The following is a 12,766-nucleotide window of genomic DNA, read 5'->3' as shown; positions in this document are numbered from 1 at the left end:
ATATGTAAATGAACATATAAAAAAAAACAACTTTCTCTTTATACATATATCAAGTGGGCCAGGCAGATGTCGGCAAGGAGTCAGGGGTAGTTAGTGCTAGGCTTTGTCCCAGTGCCCCCTCATACGCATCACATCTAACATTGATTCTAAGCAAATATTGATTTTTTTTTACTGATTTCCCAAACCATATGTAAATGAACATATCAAAAAAACAAATTTTTCTTTATACATATTTCAAGTGGGCCAGGCGGTTGGCAGCAATGTGTCACGTTCAGTTAGGGCTAGGCCTTGTCCCAATGCCCCTCCATACCCGTCACCACTCACATTAATTGTAAAGAAACATTGCATTTTTTGTATTTATTTCCCAAACCATATGTAAATGAACATATAAAGAGACCAACTTTCTCTTTATACGTATATCAAGTGGGCCAAAGGGCCAGGCAGGTGGTGGCAAGGAGTTAGGTTCATTTAGTGCTAGGCCTTGTCCCAGTGCCCCCTCATACCCGTCAACACTCACATTAATTCTAAAGAAACATTGAAGTTTTTTTTATTGGTTTCCCAAGCCATATGTATATGAACATATAAACAAAACCAACTTTCTCTTTGTACATATATCAAGTGGGCCTGGCAGATGGCGGCAAGGAGTCAGGGGTAGTTAGTGCTAGACCTTTTCAGAGTGCCACCTCATACCAGTCATCACTCACATTGATTCTAAAGAAACATTGAATTTTTTTTATTTATTTCCCAAACCATATGTAAATGAGCATATCAAAAAAACCAACTTTCTCATTATACATATATCAAGAGGGCCAGGCAGATGGCGGCAAGGTGTCAGGGGCAGTTAGTACCAAGCCTTGTCCCAGTGCCCCCTCATACCCGTCACCACTCACATTGATTCTAAAGAAACATTTAATTTTTTTATTTATTTCCCAAACCATATGTAAATGAACATATCAAAAAAACCAACTTTCTCTTTATACATATATCAAGTGGGCCAGGCGGATGGCAGGAAGGAGTCAGGGGCTGTTATTGTTAGGCCTTGACCCAGTGCCCCCTCACATCCATCACGACTCGTATTAATTCAAAGAAAGATTGAATTTTTTTTATTGATTTCCCAAACCATCTGTATACGAATATACAAAAAAAAACTTTCTCTTTATACATATATCAAGTGGGCCAGGCAGATGGTGGCAAGGGGTCAGTGGCAGTTAGTGCTAGGCTTTGTCCCAGTGCACCCACATACTCGTCACCACTCACCAAACATAGACAGGAGAACAAGACCACACACTTTGCGCATTCGGAATCGATGGCAGGGTGTCCCTCGCCGCATTTGTTACGATGGCCATTTGCTACTTCTGCAGAAGCGGCAGCGGCGACGAAGACGACCGCGAGAGGCTCTGAGATTTGTGAGAAATACATCCATAAAATGTGATTCAAACTGCCTCGTTCCACATTATGCTGTACCGCTTTGGCAAATGCTTTATCTGCGCCATTCGCCTTAATCACATCTGAAAGTAATTCTTAATAATACGCCTGTCGCTTACTGTTCCTCATCACAGATACTGTTTGCTATACTGCCACGATGCGCAACTGATTTCCAAGATTCGTCTTCCTCCTGTGAGGATGGAACTCACGAACCCTGGTTTACTAGACCAATGCTCTACCACTGAGCTAAACAGGCGCCGCCTAGCGGCACTTTAGCGTACTTCGTCCGTACGGTCGTCTGAATCATCAGACTTCAGCTGACAACACTTCATATTTTCGACTAATATTTGCAGCTATGGCGACCCATTACTGCTTGGCTACACATCTGACACGTAGCCGATGTTCACTCCAAACAAAACCACCTGCACTTCAGAACATGACTTTCACACATGTCTACAAAATCACCTTCACCTTCAAATACAGTTTTCTTGGGACTGATGGAGACGTAGGCAAATTTTAAAGTTGCTATTTCCATTGCATCACGTTAATCAGAAAATCGGTAATTTACATCTGCAGCGGAAAAAAATTCCGTTTTGTCCAGCATAGGGCTCGAACCCACGACCCTGTGAATAAGAGTCTCATGCTCTACCAACTGAGCTAGCAGTGCTGCCTCGTTGGATACCTGCTGGGTAGCAGATCACACTGTACTCGTTTGGGTTGGGTGGTCCCATACAGAATCTCTCCATGCTGCCTAATGTTTTCCTAACGTCACACTCGTCACGAACTTCACTTTTATTTCATAATCATTTCTGAGAGGTAAAGGAATTGCATGACAATCTGCAGAGCTAGCGGCGTCAAAATTAACACACATACTTGATGTGACTCAAAAGCCGAACGAGTTACTTCCCGACGTTGTTTTAGATGTGCAAGTGCCAGTCAAAACTCGCGGTGAGGGCACTCTGCCGACCATTTCGCTAGTTAACTCAGGTCTTGTTGTGTGTGTTTCAGGCTCAAGACCATCTCCATGCACAGAATGGTCAACAGCAACATTCAGACGGTTTCGTACTGCTCAATTGCTACATTAAAACGGTATGTTTCTTTTTCAGAACTGGAAAAACACGACCGTGACAGGATTCGAACCTGCAATCTTCGAATCCGAAGTCCGACGCCTTATCTATTAGGCCACACGGTCACTGACAATCAAGTACAACTTATATACGACTTATCTCGAAACGCTCACGCCCCTGAGGAATTGTGTTTTCGTTCCACACAGCCGCTGCCCCTTACTCTTTCCCACCCATTCGTTACATTCAACCACTTACGAGACCGACCAAACATAGACAGGAAAACAAGACCACACACTTTGCGCATTCGGAATCGATTGCAGGGTGTCCCTCGCCGCATTTGCTACGATGGCCATTTGCTACTTCTGCAGAAGCAGCGACGGCGACGCCAACGACGACCGCGACAGGCTCTGAGATTTGTGAGAAATACATCTATAAAATGTAATTCAGACTGCCTCGTCCCACATTATGCTGTACAGCTTTGGCAAATGCTTTATCTGCGCCATTCGCCTTAATCACATCTGAGAGTAATTCTTAATAATACGCCTGTCGCTAATTGTTCCTCATCACAGATACTGTTTGCTATATGGCCACGATGCACAACTGATTTCCAAGATTCGTCTTCCTCCTGTGAGGATGGAAGTCACCAAACCTGGTTTACTAGACCAATGCTCTACCACAGAGCTAAACAGGCGCCGCCTAGCGGCACTTTTGCGTACTTCGTCCGTACGGTCGTCTGATTCATCAGACTTCAGCTGACAACACTTCATATTTTCGACTAATATTTGCAGCTATGGCGACCCATTACTGCTTGGCTACACATCTGAAACGTAGCCAATGTTCTCTCCAAACAAAGCCACCTGCACTTCAGAACATGACTTGCACACAAGTCTACAAAATCACCTTCACCTTCAAATACAGTTTTCTTGCGACTGATGGAGACGTAGGCAAATTTTAAAGTTGCTATTACATCACGTTAATCAGAAAATCGGTAATTTATATCTGCAGCGGAAAAAAATTCCGTTCCGCCCAGCGTAGGGCTCGAACCCACGACCCTGTGAATAAGAGTCTCATGCTCTACCGACTGAGCTAGCCGTGCTACCTCGTTGGATACCTGCTGGGTAGCAGATCACACTGTACTCGTTTGGGTTGGGTGGTCCCATACAGAATCTCTCCATGCTGCCTAATGTTTTCCTAACGTCACACTCGTCACGAACTTCACTTTTATTTCATAATCATTTCTGAGAGGTAAAGGAATTGAATGACAATCTGCAGAGCTAGCGGCGTCAAAATTAACACACATACTTGATGTGACTCAAAAGCTGAACGAGTTACTTCCCGACGTTGTTTTAGATGTGCAAGTGCCAGTCAAAACTCGCGGTGAGGGCACTCTGCCGACCATTTCGCTAGTTAACACCGGTCTTGTTGTGTGTGTTTCAGGCTCAAGTCCATCTCCATGCACAGAATGGTCAACAGCAACATTCAGACGGTTTCGTACTGCTCAATTGCTACATTAAAACGGTATGTTTCTTTTTCAGAACTGGAAAAACACGACCGTGACAGGATTCGAACCTGCAATCGTCGGATCCGAAGCCCGACGCCTTATCCATTAGGCCACATGGTCACTGACAATCAAGTACAACTTATATACGACTTATCTCGAAACGCTCACGCCCCTGAGGAATTGTGTTTTCGTTCCACACAGCCGCTGCCCCTCACTCTTTCCCACCAATTCGTTACATTCAAACTCTTACGAGACCGACCAAACATAGACAGGAAAAGAAGACCACTAACTTTGCGCATTCGGAAACGATGGCCACTTGCTACTTCTGCAGAAGCGGCGGCGGCGGCGACGACGACGACGACGACGACGACGACGACGACAGCGAGAGGCCCTGAGATTTGTGAGAAATACATCTATAAAATGTAATTCAGACTGCCTCGTTTCACCTTATGCCATACTGCTTTGGCAATTGCTTTATCTGCGCCATTCGCCTTAATCACATCTGAGAGTAATTCTTAATAATACGCCTGTCGCTAATTGTTCCTCATCACAGATACTGTTTGCTATACAGCCACGATGCGCAACTGATTTCCAAGATTCGTCTTCCTCCTGTGTGGATGGAACTCACCAAACCTGGTTTACTAGACCAATGCTCTCCCACTGAGCTAAACAGGCGCTGCCTAGCGGCACTTTTGCGTACTTCGTCCGTACGGTCATCTGAATCATCAGACTTCAGCTGACCACACTTCATATTTTCGACTAATATTTGCAGCTATGGCGACCCATTACTGCTTGGCTACACATCTGAAACGTAGCCGATGTTCTCTCCAAACAAAACCACCTGCACTTCAGAACATGACTTTCACACATGTCTACAAAATCACCTTCACCTTCAAATACAGTTTTCTTGCGACTGATGGAGACGTAGGCTAATTTTAAAGTTGCTATTTCCATTACATCACGTTAATCAGAAAATCGGTAATTTACATCTGCAGTGGAAAAAAATTCCGTTCCGGCCAGCGTAGGGCTCGAATCCACGACCCTGTGAATAAGAGTCTCATGCTCTACCGACTGAGCTAGCCGTGCTGCCTCGTTGGATACCTGCTGGGTAGCAGATCACACTGTACTCGTTTGGGTTGGGTGGTCCCATACAGGATCTCTCCATGCTGAGTAAAGTTTTCCTAACGTCACACTCGTCACGTACTTCACTTTTATTTCATAATCATTTCTGAGAGGTAAAGGAATTGCATGACAATCTGCAGAGCTAGCAGGGTCAAAATTAACACACATACTTGATGTGACTCAAAAGCCGAACGAGTTATTTTCTGACATTGTTTCAGATATGCAAGTGCCAGTCAAAACTCGCGGTGAGGGCACTCTGCCGACCATTTCGCTAGTTAACACCGGTTTTGTTGTGTGTGTTTTAGGCTCAAGACCATCTCCAAGCACAGAATGGTCAATAGCAACATTCAGACGGTTTCGTACTGCTCAATTGCTACATTAAAACGGTATGTTTGTTTTTTCAGAACTGGAAAAACACGACCATGACACAATTCGAACCTGCAATCTTCGGATCCGAAGTCCGACGCCTTATCCATTAGCCCACACGGTTACTGACTACCAAGTGCAACTTATATACGACTCATCTCGAAACGCTCACGCCCCTGAGGCATTGTGTTTTCGTACCACACAGCCGCTGCCCCTTACACTTTCCCATCCATTCGTTACATTCAACCTCTTACGAGACCGACCAAACATAGACAGGAAAACAAAACCACACTCTTTGAGCATTCGGAATCGAGGGCAGGGTGTCCCTCACCGCATTTGCTACGATGGCCATTTGCTGCTTCTGCAGAAGCGGCGGTGGCGACACCGACGACAACGACGACGACGACGACGACCGCGAGTGGCTCTGAGATTTGTGAGAAATACATCTATAAAATGTAATTCTGACTGCCTAGTCCCACCTTATGCCGTACTGCTTTGGCAAATGCTTTATCTGCGCTATTCGCCTTAATCACATCTGAGTAATTCTTAATAATACGCCTGTCGCTAATTGTTCCTCGTCACAGATACTGTTTGCTATACGGCCACGATGCGCAACTGATTTCCAAGATTCGTCTTCCTCCTGTGAGGATGGAACTCACGAACCCTGCTTTACTAGATCAATTCTCTACCACTGAGCTAAACAGACGCCGCCTAGCGGCACTTTTGCGTACTTCGTCCGTACGGTCGTCTGAATCATCAGACTTCAGCTGACAACACGTCATATTTTCGACTGATATTTGGAGCTATGGCGACCCATTACTGCTTGGCTACACATCTGACACGTAGCCGATGTTCTCTCCAAACAAAACCACCTGCACTTCAGAACATGACTTTCACACATGTCTACAAAATCACCTTCACCTTCAAATACAGTTTTCTTGCGACTGATGGAGACGTAGGCTAATTTTAAAGTTGCTATTTCCATTACATCACGTTAATCAGAAAATCGGTAATTTACATCTGCAGTGGAAAAAAATTCCGTTCCGGCCAGCGTACGGCTCGAATCCACGACCCTGTGAATAAGAGTCTCATGCTCTACCGACTGAGCTAGCCGTGCTGCCTCGTTGGATACCAGCTGGGTAGCAGATCACACTGTACTCGTTTGGGTTGGGTGGTCCCATACAGGATCTCTCCATGCTGCCTAATGTTTTCCTATCGTCACACTCGTCACGTACTTCACTTTTATTTCATAATCATTTCTGAGAGGTAAAGGAATTGCATGACAATCTGCAGAGCTAGCGGCGTCAAAATTAACACACATACTTGATGTGACTCAAAAGCCGAACGAGTTACTTTCTGACGTTGTTTCAGATATGCAAGTGCCAGTCAAAACTCGCGGTGAGGGCACTCTGCCGACCATTTCGCTAGTTAACACCGGTCTTGTTGTCTGTGTTTTAGGCTCAAGACCATCTCCAAGCACAGAATGGTCAACAGCAACATTCAGACGGTTTCGTACTGCTCAATTGCTACATTAAAACGGTATGTTTGTTTTTTCAGAACTGGAAAAACACGACCATGACACAATTCGAACCTGCAATCTTCGGATCCGAAGTCCGACGCCTTATCCATTAGCCCACACGGTCACTGACGACCAAGTGCAACATATATACGATCATCTCGAAACGCTCACGCCCCTGAGGCATTGTGTTTTCGTTCCACACAGCCGCTGCCCCTTACTCTTTCCCACCCATTCGTTACTTTCAACCTCTTACGAGACCAACCAAACATAGAAAGGAAAACAAGACCACACACTTTGCGCATTCGGAATCGATGGCAGGGTGTCCCTCGCCGCATTTGCTACGATGGCCATTTGCTACTTCTGCAGAAGCGGCGGCGGCGACGACGACGACGACGACGACAGGCTCTGAGATTTGTGAGAAATACATCTATAAAATGTAATTCTGACTGCCTCGTCCAAACTTATGCTGTACTGCTTTAGCAAATGCTTTATCTGCTCCATTCGCCTCTATCACATCTGAGTAATTCTTAATAATACGCCTGTCGCTAATTGTTCCTCATCACAGATACTGTTTGCTATACGGCCACGATGCACAACTGATTTCCAAGATTCGTCTTCCTCCTGTGAGGATGGAACTCACGACCCCTGGTTTACCAGACCAATGCTCTACCACTGAGCTAAACAGGCGCCGCCTAGCGGCACTTTTGCGTACTTCGTCCGTACGGTCGTCTGAATCATCAGACTTCAGCTGACAACACTTCATATTTTCGACTAATATTTGCAGCTATGGCGACCCATTACTGCTTGGCTACACATCTGACACGTAGCCGATGTTCTCTCAAAACAAAACCACCTGCACTTCAGAACATGACTTTCACACATGTCTACAAAATCACCTTCACCTTCAAATACAGTTTTCTTGCGACTGATGGAGACGTAGGCAAATTTTAAAGTTGCTATTTCCATTACATCACGTTAATCAGAAAATCGGTAATTTACATCTGCAGTGGAAAAATATTCCGTTCCGCCCAGCGTAGGGCTCGAATCCACGACCCTGTGAATAAGAGTCTCATGCTCTTCCGACTGAGCTAGCCGTGCTGCCTCGTTGAATACCTGCTGGGTAGCAGATCACACTGTACTCGTTTGGGTTGGGTGGTCCCATACAGGATCTCTCCATGCTGCCTAATGTTTTCCTAACGTCACACTCGTCACGTACTTCACTTTTATTTCATAATCATTTCTGAGAGGTAAAGGAATTGCATGACAATCTGCAGAGCTAGCGGGGTCAAAATTAACACACATACTTGATGTGACTCAAAAGCCGAACGAGTTACTTTCTGACGTTGTTTCAGATGTGCAAGTGCCAGACAATACTCGCGGTGAGGGCACTGTGCCGAACATTTCGCTAGTTAACACCGGTTTTGTTGTGTGTGCTTTAGGCTCAAGACCATCTCCAAGCACAGAATGGTCAACAGCAACATTCAGACGGTTTCGTACTGCTAAATTGCTACATTAAAACGGTATGTTTGTTTTTTCAGAACAGGAAAAACACGAGCATGACAGGATTCGAACCCGCAATCTTCGGATCCGAAGTCCGACGCCTTATCCATTACCCACACGGTCACTGACGACCAAGTGCAACTTATATACGACTCATCTCGAAACGCTCACGCCCCTGAGGCATTGTGTTTTCGTACCACACAGCCGCTGCCCCTTACTCTTTCCCACCCATTCGTTACATTCAACCTCTTACGAGACCGACCAAACATAGACAGGAAAACAAGACCACACACTTTACGCATTCGGAATCGATGGATGGGTGTCCCTCGCCGCATTTGCTACTTCTGCAGAAGCGGCGGCGGCGACGCCAACGACGACCGCGAGAGGCTCTGAGATTTGTGAGAAATACATCTATAAAATGTAATTCAGACTGCCTCGTCCCACCTTATGCCGTACTGCTTTGGCAAATGCTTTATCTGCGCCATTCGCCTTAATCACATCTGAAAGTAATTCTTAATAATACGCCTGTCGCTTACTGTTCCTCATCACAGATACTGTTTGCTATACGGCCACGATGCACAACTGTTTTCCAAGATTCGTCTTCCTCCTGTGAGGATGGAACTCACGACCCCTGGTTTACCAGACCAAAGCTCTACCACTGAGCTAAAGAGGCGCCGCCTAGCGGCACTTTTGCGTACTTCGTCCGTACGGTCGTCTGAATCATCAGACTTCAGCTGACAACACTTCATATTTTCGACTAATATTTGCAGCTATGGCGACCCATTACTGCTTGGCTACACATCTGACACGTAGCCGATGTTCTCTCCAAACAAAACCACCTGCACTTCAGAACATGACTTTCACACATGTCTACAAAATCACCTTCACCTTCAAATACAGTTTCCTTGCGACTGATGGAGACGTAGGCAAATTTTAAAGTTGCTATTTCCATTACATCACGTTAATCAGAAAATCGGTAATTTACATCTGCATTGGAAAAAAATTCCGTTCCGCCCAGCGTAGGGCTCGAATCCACGACCCTGTGAATAAGAGTCTCATGCTCTACCGACTGAGCTAGCCGTGCTGCCTCGTTGGATACCTGCTGGGTAGCAGATCACACTGTACTCGTTTGGGTTGGGTGGTCCCATACAGAATCTCTCCATGCTGCCTAATGTTTTCCTAACGTCACACTCGTCACGAACTTCACTTTTATTTCATAATCATTAGTGAGAGGTAAAGGAATTGCATGACAATCTGCAGAGCTAGCGGCGTCAAAATTAACACACATACTTGATGTGACTCAAAAGCCGAACGAGTTACCTCCGACGTTGTTTTAGATGTGCAAGTGCCAGTCAAAACTCGCGGTGAGGGCACTCTGCCGACCATTTCGCTAGTTAACACCGGTCTTGTTGTGTGTGTTTCAGGCTCAAGACCATCTCCATGCACAGAATGGTCAACAGCAACATTCAGACGGTTTCGTACTGCTCAATTGCTACATTAAAACGGTATGTTTCTTTTTCAGAACTGGAAAAACACGACCCTGACAGGATTCGAACCTGCAATCTTCGGATCCGAAGTCCGACGCTTTATCCATTAGGCCACACGGTCACTGACACTCAAGAACAACTTATATACGACTTATATCGAAACGCTCATGCCCCTGAGTAATTGTGTTTTCGTTCCACACAGCCGCTGCCCCTTACTCTTTCCCACCCATTCGTTACATTCAACCTCTTACGAGACCGACCAAACATAGACAGGAAAACAAGACCACACACTTTGCGCATTCGTAATCGATGGCAGGGTGTCCCTCGCCGCATTTTCTACGATGGCCATTTGCTACTTCTGCAGAAGCGGCGGCGGCGACGACATCGAGAGGCCCTGAGATTTGTGAGAAATACATCTATAAAATGTAATTCAGACTGCCTCGTTTAACCTTATGCCGTACTGCTTTGGCAAATGCTTTATCTGCGCCATTCGCCTTAATCACATCTGAGAGTAATTCTTAATAATACGCCTGTCGCTAATTGTTCCTCATCACAGATACTGTTTGCTATACAGCCACGATGCGCAACTGATTTCCAAGATTCGTCTTCCTCCTGTGAGGATGGAACTCACCAAACCTGGTTTACTAGACCAATGCTCTACCACTGAGCTAAACAGGCGCCGCCTAGCGGCACTTTTGCGTACTTCGTCCGTACGGTCGTCTGAATCATCAGACTTCAGCTGACAACACTTCATATTTTCGACTAATATTTGCAGCTATGGCGACCCATTACTGCTTGGCTACACATCTGAAACGTAGCCGATGTTCTCTCCAAACAAAATCACCTGCACTTCAGAACATGACTTGCACACATGTCTACAAAATCACCTTCACCTTCAAATACAGTTTTCTTACGACTGATGGAGACATAGGCAAATTTTAAAGTTGCTATTTCCATTACATCACGTTAATCAGAAAATCGGTAATTTACATCTGCAGCGGAAAAAAATTCCGTTCCGCCCAGTGTAGGGCTCGAACCCACGACCCTGTGAATAAGAGTCTCATGCTCTACCGGCTGAGCTAGCCGTGCTACCTCGTTGGATACCTGCTGGGTAGCAGATCACACTGTACTCGTTTGGGTTGGGTGGTCCCATACAGAATCTCTCCATGCTGCCTAATGTTTTGCTAACGTCACACTCGTCACGAACTTCACTTTTATTTCATAATCATTTCTGAGAGGTAAAGGAATTGCATGACAATCTGCAGAGCTAGCGGGGTCAAAATTAACACACATACTTGATGTGACTCAAAAGCCGAACGAGTTACTTCCCGACGTTGTTTTAGATGTGCAAGTGCCAGTCAAAACTCGCGGTGAGGGCACTCTGCCGACCATTTCGCTAGTTAACACCGGTCTTGTTGTGTGTGTTTCAGGCCCAAGACCATATCCATGCACAGAATGGTCAACAGCAACATTCAGACGGTTTCGTACTGCTCAATTGCTACATTAAAACGGTATGTTTCTTTTTCAGAACTGGAAAAACACGACCGTGACAGGATCCGAACCTGCAATCTTCGGATCCTAAGTCCGACGCCTTATCCATTAGGCCACACGGTCACTGACAATCAAGAACATCTTATATACGACTTATCTCGAAACGCTCATGCCCCTGAGTAATTGTGTTTTCGTTCCACACAGCCGCTGCCCCTTACTCTTTCCCACCCATTCGTTACATTTAACCTCTTACGAGACCGACCAAACATACGACAGGAAAACAAGACCACACACTTTGCGCATTCGTAATCGATGGCAGGGTGTCCCTCGCCGCATTTTCTACGATGGCCATTTGCTACTTCTGCAGAAGCGGCGGCGGCGACGACGACGACAGCGAGAGGCCCTGAGATTTGTGAGAAATACATCTATAAAATGTAATTCAGACTGCCTCGTCCCACCTTATGCCGTACTGCTTTGGCAAATGCTTTATCTGCGCCATTCGCCTTAATCACATCTGAGAGTAATTCTTAATAATACGCCTGTCGCTAATTGTTCCTCATCACAGATACTGTTTGCTATACAGCCACGATGCGCAACTGATTTCCAAGATTCGTCTTCCTCCTGTGAGGATGGAACTCACCAAACCTGGTTTACTAGACCAATGCTCTACCACTGAGCTAAACAGGCGCCGCCTAGCGGCACTTTTGCGTACTTCGTCCGTACGGTCGTCTGAATCATCAGACTTCAGCTGACCACACTTCATATTTTCGACTAATATTTGCAGCTATGGCGACCCATTACTGCTTGGCTACACATCTGAAACGTAGCCGATGTTCTCTCCAAACAAAACCACCTGCACTTCAGAACATGACTTTCACACATGTCTACAAAATCACCTTCACCTTCAAATACAGTTTTCTTGCGACTGATGGAGACGTAGGCAAATTTTAAAGTTGCTATTACATCACGTTAATCAGAAAATCGGTAATTTACATCTGCAGCGGAAAAAAATTCCGTTCCGCCCAGCGTAGGGCTCGAACCCACGACCCTGTGAATAAGAGTCTCATGCTCTACCGGCTGAGCTAGCCGTGCTACCTCGTTGGATACCTGCTGGGTAGCAGATCACACTGTACTCGTTTGGGTTGGGTGGTCCCATACAGAATCTCTCCATGCTGCCTAATGTTTTGCTAACGTCACACTCGTCACGAACTTCACTTTTATTTCATAATCATTTCTGAGAGGTAAAGGAATTGCATGACAATCTGCAGAGCTAGCGGGGTCAAAATTA

General features: G+C 45.6%; 11 non-coding genes across 11 annotated transcripts; all 11 read right to left on the bottom strand.

Moving 5' to 3' along the window:
- Window positions 1-2,019: 2,019 nt before the first annotated feature.
- Window positions 2,020-2,092, bottom strand: Trnak-cuu (transfer RNA lysine (anticodon CUU)). Its single transcript has one exon. It is a non-coding gene; the product is annotated as a tRNA-Lys (tRNA).
- Window positions 2,093-2,544: 452 nt separating this feature from the next.
- Trnar-ucg (transfer RNA arginine (anticodon UCG)) lies at window positions 2,545-2,617 on the bottom strand. Its single transcript has one exon. It is a non-coding gene; the product is annotated as a tRNA-Arg (tRNA).
- Window positions 2,618-3,515: 898 nt separating this feature from the next.
- On the bottom strand, window positions 3,516-3,588 carry Trnak-cuu (transfer RNA lysine (anticodon CUU)). Its single transcript has one exon. It is a non-coding gene; the product is annotated as a tRNA-Lys (tRNA).
- A 452-nt stretch (window positions 3,589-4,040) lies between these two features.
- On the bottom strand, window positions 4,041-4,113 carry Trnar-ucg (transfer RNA arginine (anticodon UCG)). The gene has a single exon. It is a non-coding gene; the product is annotated as a tRNA-Arg (tRNA).
- Window positions 4,114-7,615: 3,502 nt separating this feature from the next.
- Trnat-ggu (transfer RNA threonine (anticodon GGU)) lies at window positions 7,616-7,687 on the bottom strand. The gene has a single exon. It is a non-coding gene; the product is annotated as a tRNA-Thr (tRNA).
- Window positions 7,688-9,101: 1,414 nt separating this feature from the next.
- Trnat-ggu (transfer RNA threonine (anticodon GGU)) lies at window positions 9,102-9,173 on the bottom strand. The gene has a single exon. It is a non-coding gene; the product is annotated as a tRNA-Thr (tRNA).
- Window positions 9,174-9,511: 338 nt separating this feature from the next.
- Trnak-cuu (transfer RNA lysine (anticodon CUU)) lies at window positions 9,512-9,584 on the bottom strand. Its single transcript has one exon. It is a non-coding gene; the product is annotated as a tRNA-Lys (tRNA).
- Window positions 9,585-10,035: 451 nt separating this feature from the next.
- Trnar-ucg (transfer RNA arginine (anticodon UCG)) lies at window positions 10,036-10,108 on the bottom strand. The gene has a single exon. It is a non-coding gene; the product is annotated as a tRNA-Arg (tRNA).
- Window positions 10,109-11,003: 895 nt separating this feature from the next.
- On the bottom strand, window positions 11,004-11,076 carry Trnak-cuu (transfer RNA lysine (anticodon CUU)). The gene has a single exon. It is a non-coding gene; the product is annotated as a tRNA-Lys (tRNA).
- Window positions 11,077-11,528: 452 nt separating this feature from the next.
- Window positions 11,529-11,601, bottom strand: Trnal-uag (transfer RNA leucine (anticodon UAG)). Its single transcript has one exon. It is a non-coding gene; the product is annotated as a tRNA-Leu (tRNA).
- Window positions 11,602-12,497: 896 nt separating this feature from the next.
- Window positions 12,498-12,570, bottom strand: Trnak-cuu (transfer RNA lysine (anticodon CUU)). Its single transcript has one exon. It is a non-coding gene; the product is annotated as a tRNA-Lys (tRNA).
- Between the last annotated feature and the right edge of the window lie 196 nt (window positions 12,571-12,766).

This window comes from Schistocerca gregaria, chromosome 11 (genome assembly GCF_023897955.1).
Source record: "Schistocerca gregaria isolate iqSchGreg1 chromosome 11, iqSchGreg1.2, whole genome shotgun sequence".
NCBI lineage: Eukaryota > Metazoa > Arthropoda > Insecta > Orthoptera > Acrididae > Schistocerca > Schistocerca gregaria.
The sequence above is the reverse complement of the archived record's forward strand: the minus strand, read 5'-3'. Positions and strand labels throughout refer to the sequence as shown.